Source organism: Tachypleus tridentatus, chromosome 6 (genome assembly GCF_004210375.1).
Source record: "Tachypleus tridentatus isolate NWPU-2018 chromosome 6, ASM421037v1, whole genome shotgun sequence".
NCBI classification, from domain to species: Eukaryota; Metazoa; Arthropoda; class Merostomata; order Xiphosura; family Limulidae; genus Tachypleus; species Tachypleus tridentatus.
Window position 1 is genome coordinate 75,559,608 of NC_134830.1, and position 18,622 is coordinate 75,578,229.

Sequence of the window (18,622 nt, forward strand, 5' to 3'; positions counted from 1 at the left end):
TATTCATAATGTTTGTTTGTTTTTGAATTTCGCGCAAAGTTACATGAGGGTTATATATGTAATATAGTCATATATTACATTGGTAAGATTGAGTAAGATATAGTCCTTTTACTACAGAAAATATAATAATTTACTACTGAAAATATTTAATCACCTGATCTAGTAGGATTTAAATATCATACTGTTTTTATAAGACTAACTAATGATAAGAAAATATTACGTCCGTTTTTTTGAGTATGCATTTGTAAACCGTGAAATAAAGTAAAATGCTCATTTTGTTCAGAATTAAACACAAAGCTACACAGTGGGCTATTTTTGGTCTGCCCACCACGTGTGTCGAAATATGGTTGCTAGGGGTGTAAGTCTAAAGATATTTCACTGTACCACTGGGGAACAGAAACCCGTATAAATTATTTTTTGACATAAAGTCGAATTAGTAAACGTGTTATTGCATAATAAACATTTTACTGACGATGTAAATTGTTGTATAAAGTTAAATTAGTAAAAGTATAATTTTTAATTATTGTGTGATATCGGTTTAAAACTACATAGATGTATTGTGAGCTTGGTAAAATGAATGTTTAATCATGTTACAATAAATAATATTTCATGTCGTTTGAAATGCTTGATTGATTAGTTTTAATTATCGTATCATTGTGTTTTTAGGATGAATTAATTACAATTAGTTAATTAATAGTTTAATATTTAAGTTATTGTATTATCCTTTTTAGGACAAATTAGTTAGTCTTAATTGTTCTTTTTGTGACAGTTTAATCATAAATTAATGAATTAATTAACTAATTATAAAATATTTTATTAATTAGTTTTAAACATTCTTTTTTAGGACAATTCAGTTATGTAATTAATGATTAATTATTGAAATGAGATATGTATTATTTAGTGCCCCCAAGTGGCATAGCGGTATGTCTGCGGACTCACACTGCTAGAAACATGGTTTCGATACCCATGGTGGGCAGAGCACAGATAGCCCATTGTGTAGCTTTGTGCTTAATTCCAAACAAACAAAGATCTATTGTTCTCTACTTTTAATACTATTATGTAATCATCCATCATGGGGACCTATTAACTCTTCTGTAACCACACACCATCTGGTGCCAAAACGTGTAACTATGACCTTGCCATCTTTGACAACATAACCCTCTCTTCTCCCTACTACCTTCTGTCTTCATTTATTATAACGTGATGTCACTACCGTCTATGAAGTGCCTCCTTTACTACTTACATGCTCTTTAGTTAAATCTGTTTTGATTTCTGGTGGAAGGGGAAATCGTGCACAAAATACATTCATCCTTAAATTTGTGCAGGATAATTCAAATTGAAGAAATATAAAACTCTATGAATATATAATTAAGTAAATCTAAATGTCTAGCTCCTATTATGTATGCAGGAGAGGCTAAAATTGAAGATGGTGATGGAAGCTAGCTGTTGGACAGAGAATAGGGTCCTTTTATTCCCAGTGGATGGTATTCATATAAAGCTTTATTAGTAGACTACGATATTAGTGACCAGGAGTAACTACAGTAGGTCCTTATGTATATATAGTTATTCGAAAATCAGTTATTGTTTTTCCATAATACAAAAGAACTTTGTGTGAGCATTCGTTTACCCAGACAAAATAAATAAACAGCACTCAGTGCAAAACGCCATGTCTTTCAATTTCAATCATTGTTCCCCCATTTTTCTATAACAATAAAAAAAACGTTTTTGGACTGCTGTCGTGATTAACAATAAATAACACCTTACTTATGTACCTCAGTTATTTCCATTATACATATAGATCAATAACACGTATTTCTAAATTATTATTTTTATGTAACACTAAATGAGTGTCCCAAAGGATATAATTTTTTCTCGATTAATATTAAATTTTGTAACAGTTTTTGACAAGCCACACAATGTATACAGATAGATTAATAGATTGATATTGGATTTTAAAGAATCTTGTAATTTTAGAATGTTTTATAAAACGAACATTTATTTTAGAAGAACGTTTTCAAGTAATATGCAGTGTTTCTCCATTTGAAGCGATGATTTTATTTGATAATAAAGTAGGTTAATGAATTTTTGGTAAATATATTTCATAATTTCGTACATTTTTGGTGTTCTACCTCCACTATATAACAAGATACGTAGTATGTATGGATTTACTTTTAAAAAAGTGAATTATCAGTTACAATATTCATGATGCAAAACCACATCTGCCATACGTTCTTATAGTACTGTAGAATAAGTTATAATTGCTTTAACTTAAACACATAAAGTTCTAACACACAACCTATCTTGTCATTATATTATAGAATAATTCTAATTTTAAACTAAACCGTTAATATTACCTTCAAAATAAATGAAAAATATTTTAAAGCAATATGAGTACGTTGTGTATTCATTTAGAGTAAGGTATTTGGAAAGACATGGAACACGAAAACGCTACTCTAAATCACGATAGAGGTTAGATATAACTTCTCACTCATTCCTCATTATTTTAAATCTAGTGGGATATATCGCTGTCCTTTATAAGACCAATATGAAATAATGAAGTCCACTTCTGCTACGCCTTTTATGCCATTGCGATCGACTACAACTTCTGCTGGATGATCACTCCAAGCTGTCGTTTATGATGATGCTCGAATGAAGGAACAACCCAGGACTTGATCCATATGGATTTGGACTCGGGCTGGGTTATTATTCTCAATCTTCTCAGCAAATGATTAAAAAAAATCATTACTATGAACTGCAAACAACGACAAAAAAACGACATAAGTATGTAAATTTTCTAATGATTCCACACTCTCATATAAAAATTAAAATTTTAACGTTTTTTTTTCAGTGCTGTTCCCCAGTATTTGTTTTTCTTATAGCAAAGCCACATCAGGCTATCTTCTGTGTATACGGAAGGGAATCAAACCCTGATTTTGCCAATTTAAATTCAAAGATTTACCGCTGTCCCAGCGGGAAACAGCCGTGGTGGAAAGAGCACAATTACCCGTATCTTTGTGTTTTCGTTCAACTAAAGAAATCTATAGAGTTAACTATTACTGATTTACCCCAATAGGTGACACTAATGTATGAAGATATTATATTAGAATTAGTTCACGATTCAATGCTATCCATTTCGTACTGATAAACTCTTACGTGACATGGACGTAGTTAATTCTTCCAATTTTTTGTTACGAATTTTTTTTGCAACAGTTGGTCAAGCTCTAATAATTAGAAATGCATACAAGCCAATCATAGTATCCACGAGTCAAGCTAATATTTTGTAATGCATGAAAGCCGATAATTACACCCATGGAAACATAAATCTAGTAACAATAATAAAAAAAAAAGATTGTTTCCTAACAATAATAAAAAAAAGATTGTTTCAATGAAACGCCATGAACAGATTACTAATCGCCAAATTTATTGGTATTCTTCAAAGAATTGTTCAGCATTATTTATATTCTTGGTTTCACAACAATATGATCTGTACTATATCTGTACGAGTTTATATAATTTTGAGTTGTTTTAAAATTATCTTTGTTTTTGTATTACTCTTTTTTTTTATAGATGTTCCTCATATGTAAATTAAATATTATAGAGTAAAGCTAAAATTTACTGTTTGGGAAATGATTTCTTTTCCAGATTTTCTTAGTAGAGTATACTAAAAGTAAATGAAGAAAATATAAAGAAAGATATACTTATTTTCTGATGGTCATCGACTGATTCAATATTTCGAGATGGACCTTTTAACATATATATCCAAAACGCTACTTGTTAAGAAATTTAGCGTAAAATGCATTGCACATAAAAAATTGCCTGTTGCCATCACGCAACAAAGTTTGTTACGTTACCATGTAGAAAACAATTCATTCTTAGTTCCTTTTTAGAGGTGTTCATGAATGTCTCATAAAATTTAGAGTTGTAGTAAAGTGAAGATTACAATTTTTTATACACTGTATACATAAATATATATATATATATTTGTAGAAGCTTCTCGAGCGTAAGAATTAGCAATGTACAATGTGTTTAAGTAAAATAGTACTGATTACCAGTATTATTGCCAGCTGAACTTTCGATAATCTCTCTATGCAAGAGAGACAGTTTAATATATTATTGGGTCTCTACAGTCAGTATATTATAAAATTTGGAAGTTATAATTGTGGTAAACGCTTAATAATTGGAAAACTATAGATATTTGACCAGGAATGTTTACAAAGTTCAAACATTACAAATCGTTTAACTTCAGTGAATTAACTTCGGACTTCAGCATTTCTACGAGGATATTAGATATCTTCATTGGTAAAAAAGTCAGCTTGTAAGCTGCGTGAGGCCAGTTAAAAACAGACAGCTAGCTAGCTTAAGTGAAGTGTGACAATATTTACTCAGAATCAATTCGCTGGACTTGGACCGTCGATAAAACACTCAGTTCCAGACCATATATAGGACTGAATATTGTTTGTGAGTTTGTAAAATGTTTGTACATAAATCATTATCTTTAATAACTAGTTGTAAAACAGTTAGTATAAATTGTATTGTTGTTTGTATATTAAAATATATTTGTGTTAAGAAAGAAAATTGTCTGTATTAATCTTTTAAGTAAATATCATACATTTAATACATATTAATATTTAATTAACTTCTAAATTACAATTAAAATTTCCGGCTATTTGAAATCGTAATATGTAGCAGAAATCCCAACTCTGAAGCCATCAAATCCAAGTCTATATCTGTTCAACCATCCAAAACAACAATGGATATAGAATACCTGCTAGCCACTATTACTGTCATCATGTCAGATGTCTTGTTCGAGCTAGACAATGGATCTATAATTCGATACCTGGTCACTTTGAAGGTCAAGAATACCGCGACTATTTCTAAACCAAAGAGCTCAGTAATCTAGTAACTATGGGACGTGCCCTGGAGCGACGACACCAACATCCGGTTATGGCTTAGCGTAAGTCGTTTAAGTCCATTTCTTTAAATTATTACTACTAATTAACACTAGCTACTTTATTACAAATTAATATACTAGGTGGTTTGTCTTATAAAACATTTAAATGCAGCACTTTACTCAATTAAAGCAGCAATTTTGGTATCCCACGATATAACCTGAAAATAATGGTAGTCGCAGAATAGTGTTGTTATGCTATAAATATCTTAAAGTTACATTCTCTCAGGTATATAACTCGATAATAACGAAATACTTTTATACAGAATTCATCATTCTAATTCTTCGTCGATGGTCGCGGATTCGAATCCCCATCACACCCTTTCAGTCGTGGAGGCGTTATAATGTTACGGTCAATCCCACTATTCGTTGGTAAAAGAGTTGCCCAAGAGTTGGCGGTGGGTGATAATGACTAGCTGCCTTCCCTCTAGTCTTACACTGCTAAATTAGGGACGGCTAGCACAGATAGCCTTTGTGTAGCTTTGCGCGAATTTCAAACCAAACCAAATCATCGTCAATAATCTTTGCCAACCATTATGTCTCTCCCAAGAGTAAACTGACATAAACACTTTTTCGAAACTTATATAATTAGTTTCGTCGCTGTTATCATCGGTGATATGAACTATAAACATATGGATTTTCATTGTAGTGTCACTAATAAGTATGGCAGAAACCTACAAAAAATCTTAGAAGATAATAATCTCGTTATGATTAACACCATTAGTATGTCACACAGGCGATTTAATGGCTCGCAATATATTTTAGACTTAGTAATTGTTCCCGATGCATTAATTAATCATACCAATAATTTTCAAGTTCACAGTAACACTGGAGGCGATCATAACCTGATATTGTTTTCCATTGACACCAATCATAGGAATATTACCTCTCAGAAGTTAATATCTTACGATTATTCATAATCCCTTTGGTTACCCTGAATGCAAATATTACTAAACGCCTCGATTCAATGTGAAATAGATATGTACGCTAAAGACACCACCATTCCAATTAGGGAAACTGTATCAGTATAATATAGAACTCAGACAATACTGCATGGAAACTCACAACCGAGTTCATCAGCTAATTATTTGTAGGAGGCAGCTTAGAGGAGAATTTATCATCGCCTGCTTCCCCATGTTAAAACTTGTAATCACTGGTAGAAACCATAATATCAGAAACTCATTCAAAACCAACAAGACAACAACTGGGAGAAATTTTGTAAATCGATAGATAATTCTAAGTATACCCCACTCTAATCTGGCGTAAATTTAAATCTATCACGAAGAATTAGTTCAACAGTAGCATTCCTACCATAAGATACAATAAGGAAACAGCACCAAAGTATACTGAACAAATAAAATTATTTGCCAATTATTTTGAAAACACTTGTGACGACTAACCTCGCATCGTTTGATTCATCACATTTGAAACATGTGAATGACTAGGCAAACAATGATTCCAACACGTTTACGCCCAAATTCTTGAAATAATTACAGCCAGAGAACTTAAAGAAAATTTATAAGATTATAGGAATTCGAGAAAGTTAGTCAAATAGGAATTAAGACATCTAAAAGGATGTATGAAAATAACTTTGTCCGTAAACATAAAAATTAACAGTAAAGATTTTAAAAGCACATAAAGGTAAATAAAATGTTAGAATTGGGATAGGACCTTTGAGTAATGTCAAAGAAAGAGTTGTATTTGATGATTATGAAATAACTAGAGTATTAAATTCTGCTTTTGTTTAATTTTTACCAATGAAGACTTAAAAAGTATTCCTCATTTTGAGCAAATGATAGACAAAAACGAAGTTAAACAAGACACTTGCATAAATTCCGAGACTGTTAAAGTAAAATTAGGGAGTTTAAATAATGATAAGTCTCCTGGGCCAGAACAATTTCCTCAAGGGGTTTAAGGGAGACTAAATATTGGATATATGAGCCACTTGCCATAATCTTTTGTAAGTCTTTGAACAGCAAACAAGTACCAACAGATTGGAAATTAGCTAATGTCACTACTGTCTTCAAGAGAGGTAATAGAAGTCGTCCCAGTAATAATAGGCCTATTATTAGTTGATAATCTTAGTGAGTAGTCAATATGGTTTCACTAAAGAAAAATCTACAAATCATTTCACATACTTTGAGAATGCTACTTCAGATGTTGATGAGGATGAAGGTGTAAATTTGGTGTATCTGGATTTTCAGAAAGTATTTGACAAAGTTCCACATTAAAGGCTTGTGAAAAAACTATTTTCTATAAGTGTGGGGACAAATTAACTAGCCTTATAGAAGAGTGGCTTGACAGGAGAAAGCAGAGGATTGTTATAAATGGAGCTCAGTCAAACTGGATAAAAGTCATAAGTGGTATACCTCAGTTTTAGAACCATTGCTTTTTTGATTGACAATAATGACATAGATGAAGAAATGGTCAACAAATTACTTAAATTTGCTGATGATATCAAGATCTTGGGTGCTGCTAGATGTGAAGAGAATGCTGCTGATGATGATAAGCGAATTAATTTCCAGTTGATGTAAATATAATCCACTTAATAGGGAGCTAGCTAACTATATTATTCGTTCTTCGCCAGCCACACGTCGAGTTATTCACCACTGAAGTTATATAATGTTTTCTTAAAAATATTATTGTCTATCGCGAATCTACTCAACTGAAATAGTTTGTAATATTCGAAATCTATAAACATTCCTGGTGAAGTATATGAAGGTTTCAATTGATAAGCATTATAACAATCACAGTTATAGCTTTTGAGATTTATAACAAACCAGTAAGATATACTTTATTTTTGGCATGACGCATTGGTTATATTTATACGTGTGAGGAACGTTTTACGAAATTTCAGCTTATGCAACAATATAAACGATACGCTAATGTTTATATACACATGATGTTGTTAATTCCTACACTATAGAATGTTCTACACTTTCACTAAATAGGCGAGATTTTTCCAATACAGAGTTAACAGTATAAGTTGTATAAATTTCTAAATATAAATTTAATTTAAACAAACTTTAGTATTAAAATAGACATGATAGTAAATCTGTCACAGCTATGATTTGTTTCCCCAAACATATTGTACAAGAACACACTTTGTAGTATCATTGTTTAAAAAGAATGGCTGGCTCTATTATAATAGAATATCCAACTAAACAGTGAAATTCATCGATCAACTTTCAGAAGATTTACCTCTGGTCGAGCATTGTATTTTCAAACTGCACAACGTAGAATTTGTACCTTTTAGTTTGTTAATTTTATGTTCATTATAATTATTATGACATTATTTCTAACAAAGTATTCTCTACATATTTTTCGTTAAAGATCTCCACATACCAAGTTATTTACATAAAATTATATAAATAAAGTTATCTCAGCCTGTAAGCTGCTAACAACTGAGCTCTAAAGCCAGATCACATGGCTATAAGCAAATTTAAATGTAGCAACATAGTGTAAGCTGGATTGGTAAACAATATTAAAAAAAATTAAAGGTAGTATTTCAGTTTGAGGCCTCCTCCTCATAATCACAGTATTGTTGATAATGTAACGGATTTACTATTACATATTTATTTTAATATCTATGTTTGTTTCAGTTTAATATATATTTACAAATGCATGTGACTTATGTTCTCAAACGTGTATTGTGAAAGTCCCGCCTATTCACTGAATTTGTAGAAGGTTCTTGAGCGTAAGAGTCAACAATGTATGATACTTGTATGCAAAATACTAATTACTGCCAGTATTATTGCCAACTAAACTTTCGAGAACCTTGCCTTAAAGTTTAGAAAAGTTAACCAACGCAATGCAGAGAGACAGTTTAATATTGATGATTTGATACAGTTAGTATACTAGAAATTTCGGAAGTTATAACCATAATAAACACTTCTTAAACGGAAAACTACAGATGTTTGACCAGGAATGTTTATATATTTCGAACATTGCAAACCGTTTAACAAAGTGTACCTGTGTATTAACATAGAATTAGTTCACTCAGTTATAGAACAGATAGAAGACTAAGTATTGTTTGTATATTAAAATATATTTATGTTTAGAAGGAAAATTGTGTGTACCAATCTTTTAAATCTGATACTTATCGACATTCAATTAACTTTTGAATTAAAATTTTAAGCCATTTGAAATAATAATAGGTAACATAGCAAATCGGAGACTCGTCCGAGATAAACTATAGAAATATAATGCGTGACAATAAATAAATATGTTCTTTTTCCAACCAATAGTGGGATTAACTATCATATAATAACATCAGTACAGCTGAATGGGGCGCCTATGTTTGGTGGGACGGGGATTCGAGCCTACGACCCTTAAATTGCGAGTTAAGTGCTTTAAACAAAGGCTTAGAACATTCTGTAAAATGTTGTGTAGTCAAATTAGTCAAAATATAGGTTTTAATTATTGTATGGTATCGCCTTTTTCTGAACGATTTAAATCTATAGTTAAGCATTGTGTACGTCATTATGTCATGTCGGCCTAGCGATATATTCTCTCCTTCTTGGATGGCATTGGAATACATTCTGTATAATCGTGTTTCTGAAAACCTTTAATTACTTGATTTAAATACAGATATTGTCTTCGTAGAGCATGAAAGATAATTAATTGAAAAATTATTACTCAAAATGTTTATTCACTTGTTTGAGTAATTTTAATTGTAGTGTTGTTCTTGTAGAACTACTTAAGTGATAAAGAAATATTCAGAATATTATATTCTGAATTGGTCAAAAATACTTCAAACGACTTGAGAGTAAGGCACAACGCTCATTACATGTAAAATAAACTACTGTAGAAATTCTGGGAAGTATAGCGAAACACCTGTATACAGAGTATGTTGAGATAAAAATATATAAAATGTCGCAAAACGTATTTAATGCTATAAATTAAACACATTTCTAAATACATATATAACTTAAACAAACATCGATATTAAAATGAATACATAATAGTAAATACGTTACAGTGTTTAAATTTTGGGAGTACGGCGGAGGGTACTTAGCGAATGACTGTGTAGAAAGGGCAACTTTTCGAACAGGAAAAGACCTAGAGTGCTCAATCGTGTCTATTCTCATTACTTATATGTAGCAGATATGGCTGAAACTTTCGAAAAAAGTATGTAAAATGAGTGTGTCCAAACTCAAACTTGGGGTTCTACGTCTTGGCACAGCCGATCGTCAAGTTGATAACATGATGTGTCTCACGAAAAAGTAACGATGTAAGTTGAAAATAGCTAAGTATTCTACGCCATCAGTAACAGTGGTACTTAGATTTATAATGCTTTATTTTCTTATTAGCTAGTGTGTTAAAAATTAACAAGTGCCTTATAAAGTTAATGATCAATAGTTAATAATTACATAGAGTTCTGGAGAGGGACAAAGATCTGTTATACTTCCAGTATTCAACATGTAGAGGACTCGTCTTGGCCAGGTAGTTAAGGCGCTCGACTCGTAATCTGAGGGTCGATGGTTCGAATCTCCGTAACACAAAACATACTCGCCTTTTCAGCCGTGGGAGCGTTATAATGTGACGGTCAATCCCACTCTTCGTTGTTAAAAGAGTAGCCCAAGAGTTGGCGATGGGTGGTGACGACTAGATGCCTTCCCTCTAATCTTACACTGCTAAATTAGGGACGGCTAGCGCAGATAGCACTCGTATAATTTTGCGCGAAATTCAAAGCAAACCAAACCTTTGTATGTGTAGTATATCTTTCAAACAGATGTAAAGTTTCCAGCAATGTTTTCATTTAACAGGACAAAATGAATGTATATTAACTTCTAAATAAAGTACTGAAATTAAAAGTTTTAGTTTTACGGAGATAACCCCGGGTATCTGAAGGTTTAAGAACAATTTTAGATAACTTTATTCAAATGTTTTAAGTAGAAATTCTAAATTGTACACACTAATTTGTTTTCCTTTGTTTAATAACTTATAATTATTCTTTTAAAATGCTGATTCCTGCATTAACTCATAAGTTCAACATAGTTTGCAAATATTTAAAAGCGGTAAATATTACAGCCTGAAATATAAGAATATGCTTTACAAAATATAATTAGAAGTGATCCATTTCAGAGAAAATTAGTAACTACAGATATATAAAACATAAAATAAGGCAAAAACACCAAAATGTGAGAAAGTTAACAATTGTTTAGTAATATGCCGGTGTAACATCCCATTGTTGCAAACAGCGATTTGGGATTTTATATGTCCCTTACGTACTGTCCCACTCAATATGGGTACATTACAAGGTGTTTATACATAATAGGCATCATTTACTTTCTGAAATGCCTTTCATGTAATGTAATGCTTTTACCGTCGTTATAATTAAATAAAAAAAATTATAATAATTTAATGTGACATGGAACTATCAGCATTCCTTAAGATTTGGTGAAATGTGCATATATTTGTAGCACGTCATGAAATAATATACTTATAATTTCTTTGATTTACGAGGAAAAATAAGAAGATAAAATTATTGTCATTATCCTCTGGAAGTTAAGGACCAAACATGACGCTTGACAAATTGTATGCATTGTGTCACGTAAATATAATTTGCTAATAAACACTGTAATAACAAATGATCAAGAAAATCTAATTGTTAGTTGTATATAAATACCCAACAAAACATTAAATACAAAAAACGGTTATCAATCTTTCAAATATCACACAGTCTTTATCATTTTCAGTTATTCTCATTGTAATGAATTTACCGTTATACGTTTATTTTAGCGCCTACGCTTGTTTCTGTATAATTTTCTTTTTTGCGTGTGGCATATATTCTCGAAAATGTATTGCATAATTCCCGTCTGTTTTTCGAGTTTGTAGAAAATTCTTGAAAGAAAGAATCAACAATATTTGTTTTACGAAAACGAGCTAGAATATTGTTGAAAAGTCGAGAAACTCGCGTGATTCTTGTATAAAAACCGATACGCCGAGAAAAAAAAAGAGTATTATTATTGGACAGCTGCAGTCAGTGTGCTATAGGCCTCAAAAACTGTAATTGTGATTAAAATATGTTAATCGAAAAACTGCAGATTTGACCAGGAACGTTATAGATTTTGAACATTACAAACCATTCAATTTTAATGAATTACTTCGAAAATTATAATTTTCATGAGGTCATTAAATATCTTCTTAGTGAGCTTCTAACTAGTGTAAGGCTAATCAAGAAAGACATCGCTAGCTTAAGCGAGGTGACAGTATCAGCTGAGAACTAATTCGTTCATCGAAGAACTGGACTATCGGTAAAGTTTTCAGTTCTAGACCAGATAGAAGACTCAGAATCGTTTGTGAGCTTGTAAAATTCTTGTATGTAAATCATCATTTATAATAACTATTAGTAATAACCATCATTACAAATAGTATTGTTTTTATGTTTGTATATTAAAATATATTTGTGTTAAGAAAGGAAATTGTGTGTACCAGTCTTGTTGGCAAAAAACATAAATTTGATACATATTACTAGCTTCTAGACTTAAATTCAAAATTCTGATTATTTGAAATAGTAATAAATAAAATCGAAAACTTGTCCAAAATAAATTATAATACGTAACATAATAAATAGTGAGCTCCCCCGGGATCTGAATCAGAGACAAAATTCGAAATAAATTTAAATTCAAATTATAATACGATTTATATTTATTAGTGCTAACAAGATTTGATCGTGGCTGATTATCAAACCTTTTTCAATCATCCTCTGTTGAACGACTTGAAAAATATAACAAAAGTGAATTGCTTGAAATTGCCAAAATTTTGCAATTAAAAGTTGAAATACTAGTCGATGATGAGTTATTGTCTGAGAAAGCATTAAGGAAATACTCTATTGTCTCCACTAGCCAATCAAAAATAAGTGATAAAGATAAGTTAGGCATCCGCTTAAAACTCAAACAAATCGAACTTGAAGAAGCTCGTATTCAAGCCTAAAAACAGAAAGAGCAAGACTTTATCGTAGCCCAGAAAAAAGGAAGCCCGTATCGAAGCAGAAAGAGAGAATAAAAGTCTAGAGGCCGAAAAGGCCAGTATCTCAGCCCAGAAAGATCACTCCCATATTGAAACCGGAAAGGAAATTAGGCTGAAATAAATGGAAATTAGACTCAACTCAGATCGTGTAAGGCAAAATGTTAACTTTGAACTCAATCAATATATTAAATTACCACCAATTAATGAAAGTAAAGTTCATAAATAATTCTATCATTTTGAAAAAGTTGCCCAAATCATGGAATGGCCCACCAAAAAATGGTCTTTATTATGTTTTGAATAGCAAAATCCAAGAAGCTTATGCTGCTCTCTCTCCAGGTTAAAGCAGTTATCCTGAAACATCATTTTCAAATTGATTGACATTTTAAAATATAAGATATTTGCAATCTTTCCCTCAAGATATTCTTTCGTCCCGGGTCCCCTGAAATTTGAGAATAAGTTACTTTGTCTCCATTCTTTATTCTTTTATTGAATATTAAAATTGTGTCATATCTTTTCCATGTTCAATAAAGAAAAATCTGATTATAATGATCTGAATAGGTAAAGCTTCGCTATGACATATAAAGTTAATTTGTTATCGTAAAATATGTTTTGTACGAAGGCTTTTCACATTTAAATTTGGTAAATGTGAATTTGAATTATTTCAGCGAAACTGTTTTGAATCTTTCAAATACGGTGATGTTTGAAAGTGACGTGAACAATGAACGAAGCCGAATTTTTGAAATGTGTAGAAGTTATTTAAGAAACTCGAATGTTTCAACTTGATTTTATAGGAACAGGAGGAAACCTATATCTAAATGAATGAACTTTCATTTACAATATATGTATAGAAAACCTTAGTGGCGGTCTAAGTCATTCTGAAGCTCCGAGCAGAATTGAGTTAATTAAGAGTTATAGCATAGGGTGTCCTTCTATGTATGGGGCTCTGGGCAATTGCCAAATTTGTCCAATATGTAAGACCACGTTTCTTGAGATTAGAAAATAACGAAACGAAGGGAAAAACTTCCCAGAATAATTAGGGGGAAATAGCATGTCAATATCAGTTCATTAAATCATATTTTGCTAATGACTTTGATTCGAGTCCTACAATATAAAAATTACTAACATGTCTCTTTTTACTCATATTCGTTTTAGACGCATTATCTTCTCTAGTTTTTACAGGTATTGCACACACGCTTGTAAGTGTATCTACATGCTCATCCCAACAATATGTTTACAAGTGCGTTTCTTATATTTCGAAGCATCTTATAAAAATACCACTAATTAATTCTCGGTTCCTGTGGTACAGCGATATATATGCGGACCCATACCGCTAGAAATCGAGTTTCAATACCTGTGGTTGGTAGAGTACAGATAGTGTACTTTATGTGTAGTGTGTAGCTTTGCTAAACAAACAGATTACAGTCGTAACAACAAACTTTTTCTGTGAATTGACTAAATATATGTAACATTTTAATATTTTTCAAGCTATACATATTTTTTGATAAGTTTAAATTCTGGTTGACATAAGTTTTACTAAAATATTGTTCTAGCATCATAATGTACATTTTGCTGTTAATGAAGCATGAGTGGTTTGTTTTTGAATTTCGAGCAAAGCTACACGAGGACTATCTGCGTACACAGTCCTTATTTTAGCAGCGTAAGACCAGAGGGAAGGCAACCTATCATCAAACCCCCATCGCCAGCTCTTGGGCTACTATTTTACCACTGAACAGTATGATTAATCGCATATTATAATGATCCCACGGCTAAAAGGGCGCACATGTTTGATGTCACGTGGCTTCGAACCCGCGACTTTCAGACAGCACTTCAAACGCTTTAACCAGCTGGACTTGCCGGGCCGAAGGACAAGTGGATATATTTTTATTATAAAAATCATTTTGTATATGTTTTATTTTTTAAATCTTTTAATAATGTGGATCGTTTACCTATAGTCGTATATTGTATTGCAATTGGCAGATTTTTATGTCTTCGTATTATGCAATTTTTTTTAATATCTTGTTCAAATTATTTAAAACACACTATTAATTTTCTAGAACTGAAATTATTCGTAAATGAATTCTCACACTGTATAATTAACTAAATATAACCTTACGAAATAACATTAAATACTGTTATCAAACAAAAAGACAACTGACTTACCTTTTTCTATTTTATCCAGTCACACATCTCAATATATGTTTCTCAGTTGAAATCCACGTAATCGAAAGTTGTTCCTAACATAATGAATTGTTATTAATCACATACAATTTTAATACTTTATATAAACTAAACAAATGTTAAAACATTTATAAAAAATATAACATTAAAAACACAGCTGACATGAACACTGTGAATTCTATAAAAGTTTCATAAAAATGTGTATGTTATACAACAATTCTTGTAGTTGTATAAACAACAAGATATAAGTTCACCAAGGTTTAATACGAAGCCCCATTATAACATTTATCTGTGATTAAGATTACACTATAAATATAATTATAAGTTATCAGGCATCATCTTTATATATATTATGCGTAATTAAATTGAAACTACAGGAAAAAAAATGTAAGTATCTACAGTAATTAGTTATCACCATTAGATTCCATCTAGGAACATAGGGCCGCAATCGCTCGCGGATTCTTCAACAAGTATTTAAGTGAGTAGGTTGTTAGCCCACTGCACTGAGCCGTCCCTAATTTAGCAGAGTAAGACTAGAGGGAAGGCAGCTAGTTATCACCACCCACCGCCAACTCTTGGGCTACTCTTTTACCAACGAATAGTGGGATTGACCGTCACCTTATAACGACCCACGGCTGGGAGGGCGAACATGTTTGGCGCGACGTGGGCGCGAACCCGCGACCCTCTGAATTACGAGTCGCACGCCTTACGCGCTTGGCCATGCCAGGCCTAGTATGTACACTAGTTCAGATTTATTCGATATACAAAAGATCCACAAAACAAATGGAACATGAACGAACACAGATTATCGTTTTGGTTGTTGTTGTTCGTTAGTTTATCTGATGAATTTCCTTTATCAACTGTTTTCAGTAAAACTAACTTGTTTTCATTTATTTCATACAATTTGATTTTTGCATTAACTCAATTTTTCGTAAGCCTTAATGAGTGGGCTATATCATAGCCTAAAATAGAATAAGAGGTAATTGAAAACTCAGTTACAAACGACATATTCTTAAGAAAGTTGGTACGTAACTGTAGATCTGTAAAACATTTAGAGTGACCAATAACAACTAAATGTTACATTTAACAACGGATTAGTAAAGCGCTCTTTTCTAAAACATTGATCTGGGGCTTTACACGTTCTTTTAGCCACCTTAAATTATTTTTACTTTTCCATATTCATTACATATACTAGGAGCTTTTCAATTTCTTACGTTCTTAAATGAATTGTCTAGCACTTCTCTTTTCTTACAAATGAATCTTCTAGTGTAATATTATATAGTTACATTTGACTATCCCACTTAATATATGTACATTACAATAAGTTTGTACGTAATGGGCATCACAGATTTACCTACCATAACGTATTTCATACAAAGTAATGTTTAATCTTAAATGTTTGATAAAATATACCATCATGCATTACGGGTCCTGTAGTAACGCATATGATACTGCATACCCAATATGTTTTATTGGGTTGTGATGAAACAAAAAGATGAAATTAGTGCCAATATTTTCTGTGAGATAAGGATTAAACATGACCTTTTATAAACGTTGTATGCATTGTAAACCCTATATATTAGTAGATATTTGCTGCTTAAATCTGTAACAATAAGTGATCAGTATCATAGATATGATCTTTTTTTTTCCTCTTTCTGTTCTTTTTTGTAGCGAAATACTGTTGATTTTGTTGTTTAATTGCATGTATAGCTATGCTACTGCCTGCAAACTGTAAAATTATGCACCTTCATTTCATCTCCCATTTGTAAATATATATATATAAAAGGTAGCTAAATGCTATCTGAAACTAAGTGAATAATCAAGTGGTAGGTCTGACATTAAAAAGTATCTGGTTTAGTGCAGCATAACACAGTTATTCGGTATACAATAATTTTCATCACGTTTGTATATGAAACCTGTAAAAAAATCCGGTATATGTTTAAAAAATATCTGTGAAAAAACTAATTTTAAAATACCAACGAAATCTATTGACCGCGACTGCGTATCGCGGTGATCTAAGTCTTTAGTGTATTTGTACCAGTTCACATGAAAATTACACAGGTCAACAAATTTTTTCGAAATCTCAGTTGCATAAGATTTTTTTAATCATTCTTACCCTTTGTGACCTGCTAAATTCAAATATGAAAACGGTTCAGCTCTACATGCTCTAGTTTTAATGCAATTTTAAGTTTTTCATTCTAGCCGTTTGTGGTCAAATTAACACGTTTCCTGCGATGCCTATATTGGCAAACCGGCAACTGCTGCGATGCTCTTGTACATCTGACAGCTTCAGTGCTGCATGAGCTATGATAACGTTAGGTTGTCGTTACACTTGTCTCTAGCCTGTAACTTAGTTAAAGGTAAGACAATAGTGAGACACCGGTAGGTCCCATCGCAGGAAACGTGTTAATTACTTACACGTTTATGTTATCAACAGAGATATTAAAATTGTTTAGATTTTGTGGTCAAATTAATTACTTACACGTTTATGTTATTAACAGAAATATTAAAATTGTTTTGATTTTGTTTCAGATCTGATCATGGCTACAAGGAGACATCAATGTGAAAACAAGCCGGACGCTTTCTGTTGTATTTGTGGATGCTTCACGCTTATTCGTCAAAGGCGTAATATAACATCGTTTGTGAGGCGTGCTTATAAAGCGTACTTTGGACTTGCTCTTGGTGACCAAGACATGAAATGGGCTTCACATATTGTGTGTCATAACTGCGAGGAAATGCTGCGTGACTGGACAAAAGGGAAACGTAAGGGTTTACCTTTCAGAATTCCCATGACCTGGCAAGAACCGATGGACCACACAACTGACTGTTATTTTTGTCTTGTCAATACAAAGGGCATTGGCAAGAAAAACAGACACAAAATTTCATATCCTAGTATTCCCTCAGCAATCCGACCTGCTCTGCACTCTGATGAGCTCCCAATCCCAGTTTTTAAAGGATTTCTTCCATCTGAAGATGTGGGTAGTGACCAAGAGCAAGAGACTGCTGATGAAACTCAAGAAATACTTTCAGAATCTGGCGATCCTTCTTATGAGACCCCACAGTCATTAACTCCTCAACAGTTTAGCCAGCCAGAGTTGAATGACCTTGTGCGTGATTTGGGTCTCTCCAAAAATGCAGCTGAAGTGTTAGCTTCCAGGATGCAAGAAAAGAATCAGCTGAGCCATACAACTAAAGTGTCATACTTCTAAAATCGGGAGCAGGCTTTTGTGCCATTTTTTACAGAGGAGAATATGTTTGTTTATTGTCATAATATCTCAGGTCTTCTCCAGGAATTAGGGATGCCAATATACCATCCAAATGACTGGCAATTATTTCTAGATTGTTCTAAGCAAAGTTTGAAGTGCATTCTACTTCATAATGGCAATGTCTATGCAGCTGTTCCAATTGGACACTGTGTATTTACGAGAGGAATATAATGACATTAAGACTGTGATTGACCTACTAAAATACCACGAGCACAACTGGACAACTTGTGTGGACCTCAAAATGGTTAATTTCCTC

General features: G+C 32.2%; 1 long non-coding RNA gene across 1 annotated transcript in view; it reads right to left on the minus strand.

The window, feature by feature from the left end:
• Positions 1–774: 774 nt before the first annotated feature.
• LOC143252835 (uncharacterized) overlaps positions 775–18,622 on the minus strand; it is a 42,260-nt gene continuing 24,412 nt past the window's right edge. Inside the window, exons 2-3 of the long non-coding RNA XR_013029193.1 lie at positions 15,083–15,156; positions 775–2,752 (exon numbers count right to left, since the gene is read on the minus strand). This is a non-coding gene — a long non-coding RNA (uncharacterized LOC143252835). The remainder of the gene's footprint in view (positions 2,753–15,082; positions 15,157–18,622) is intronic.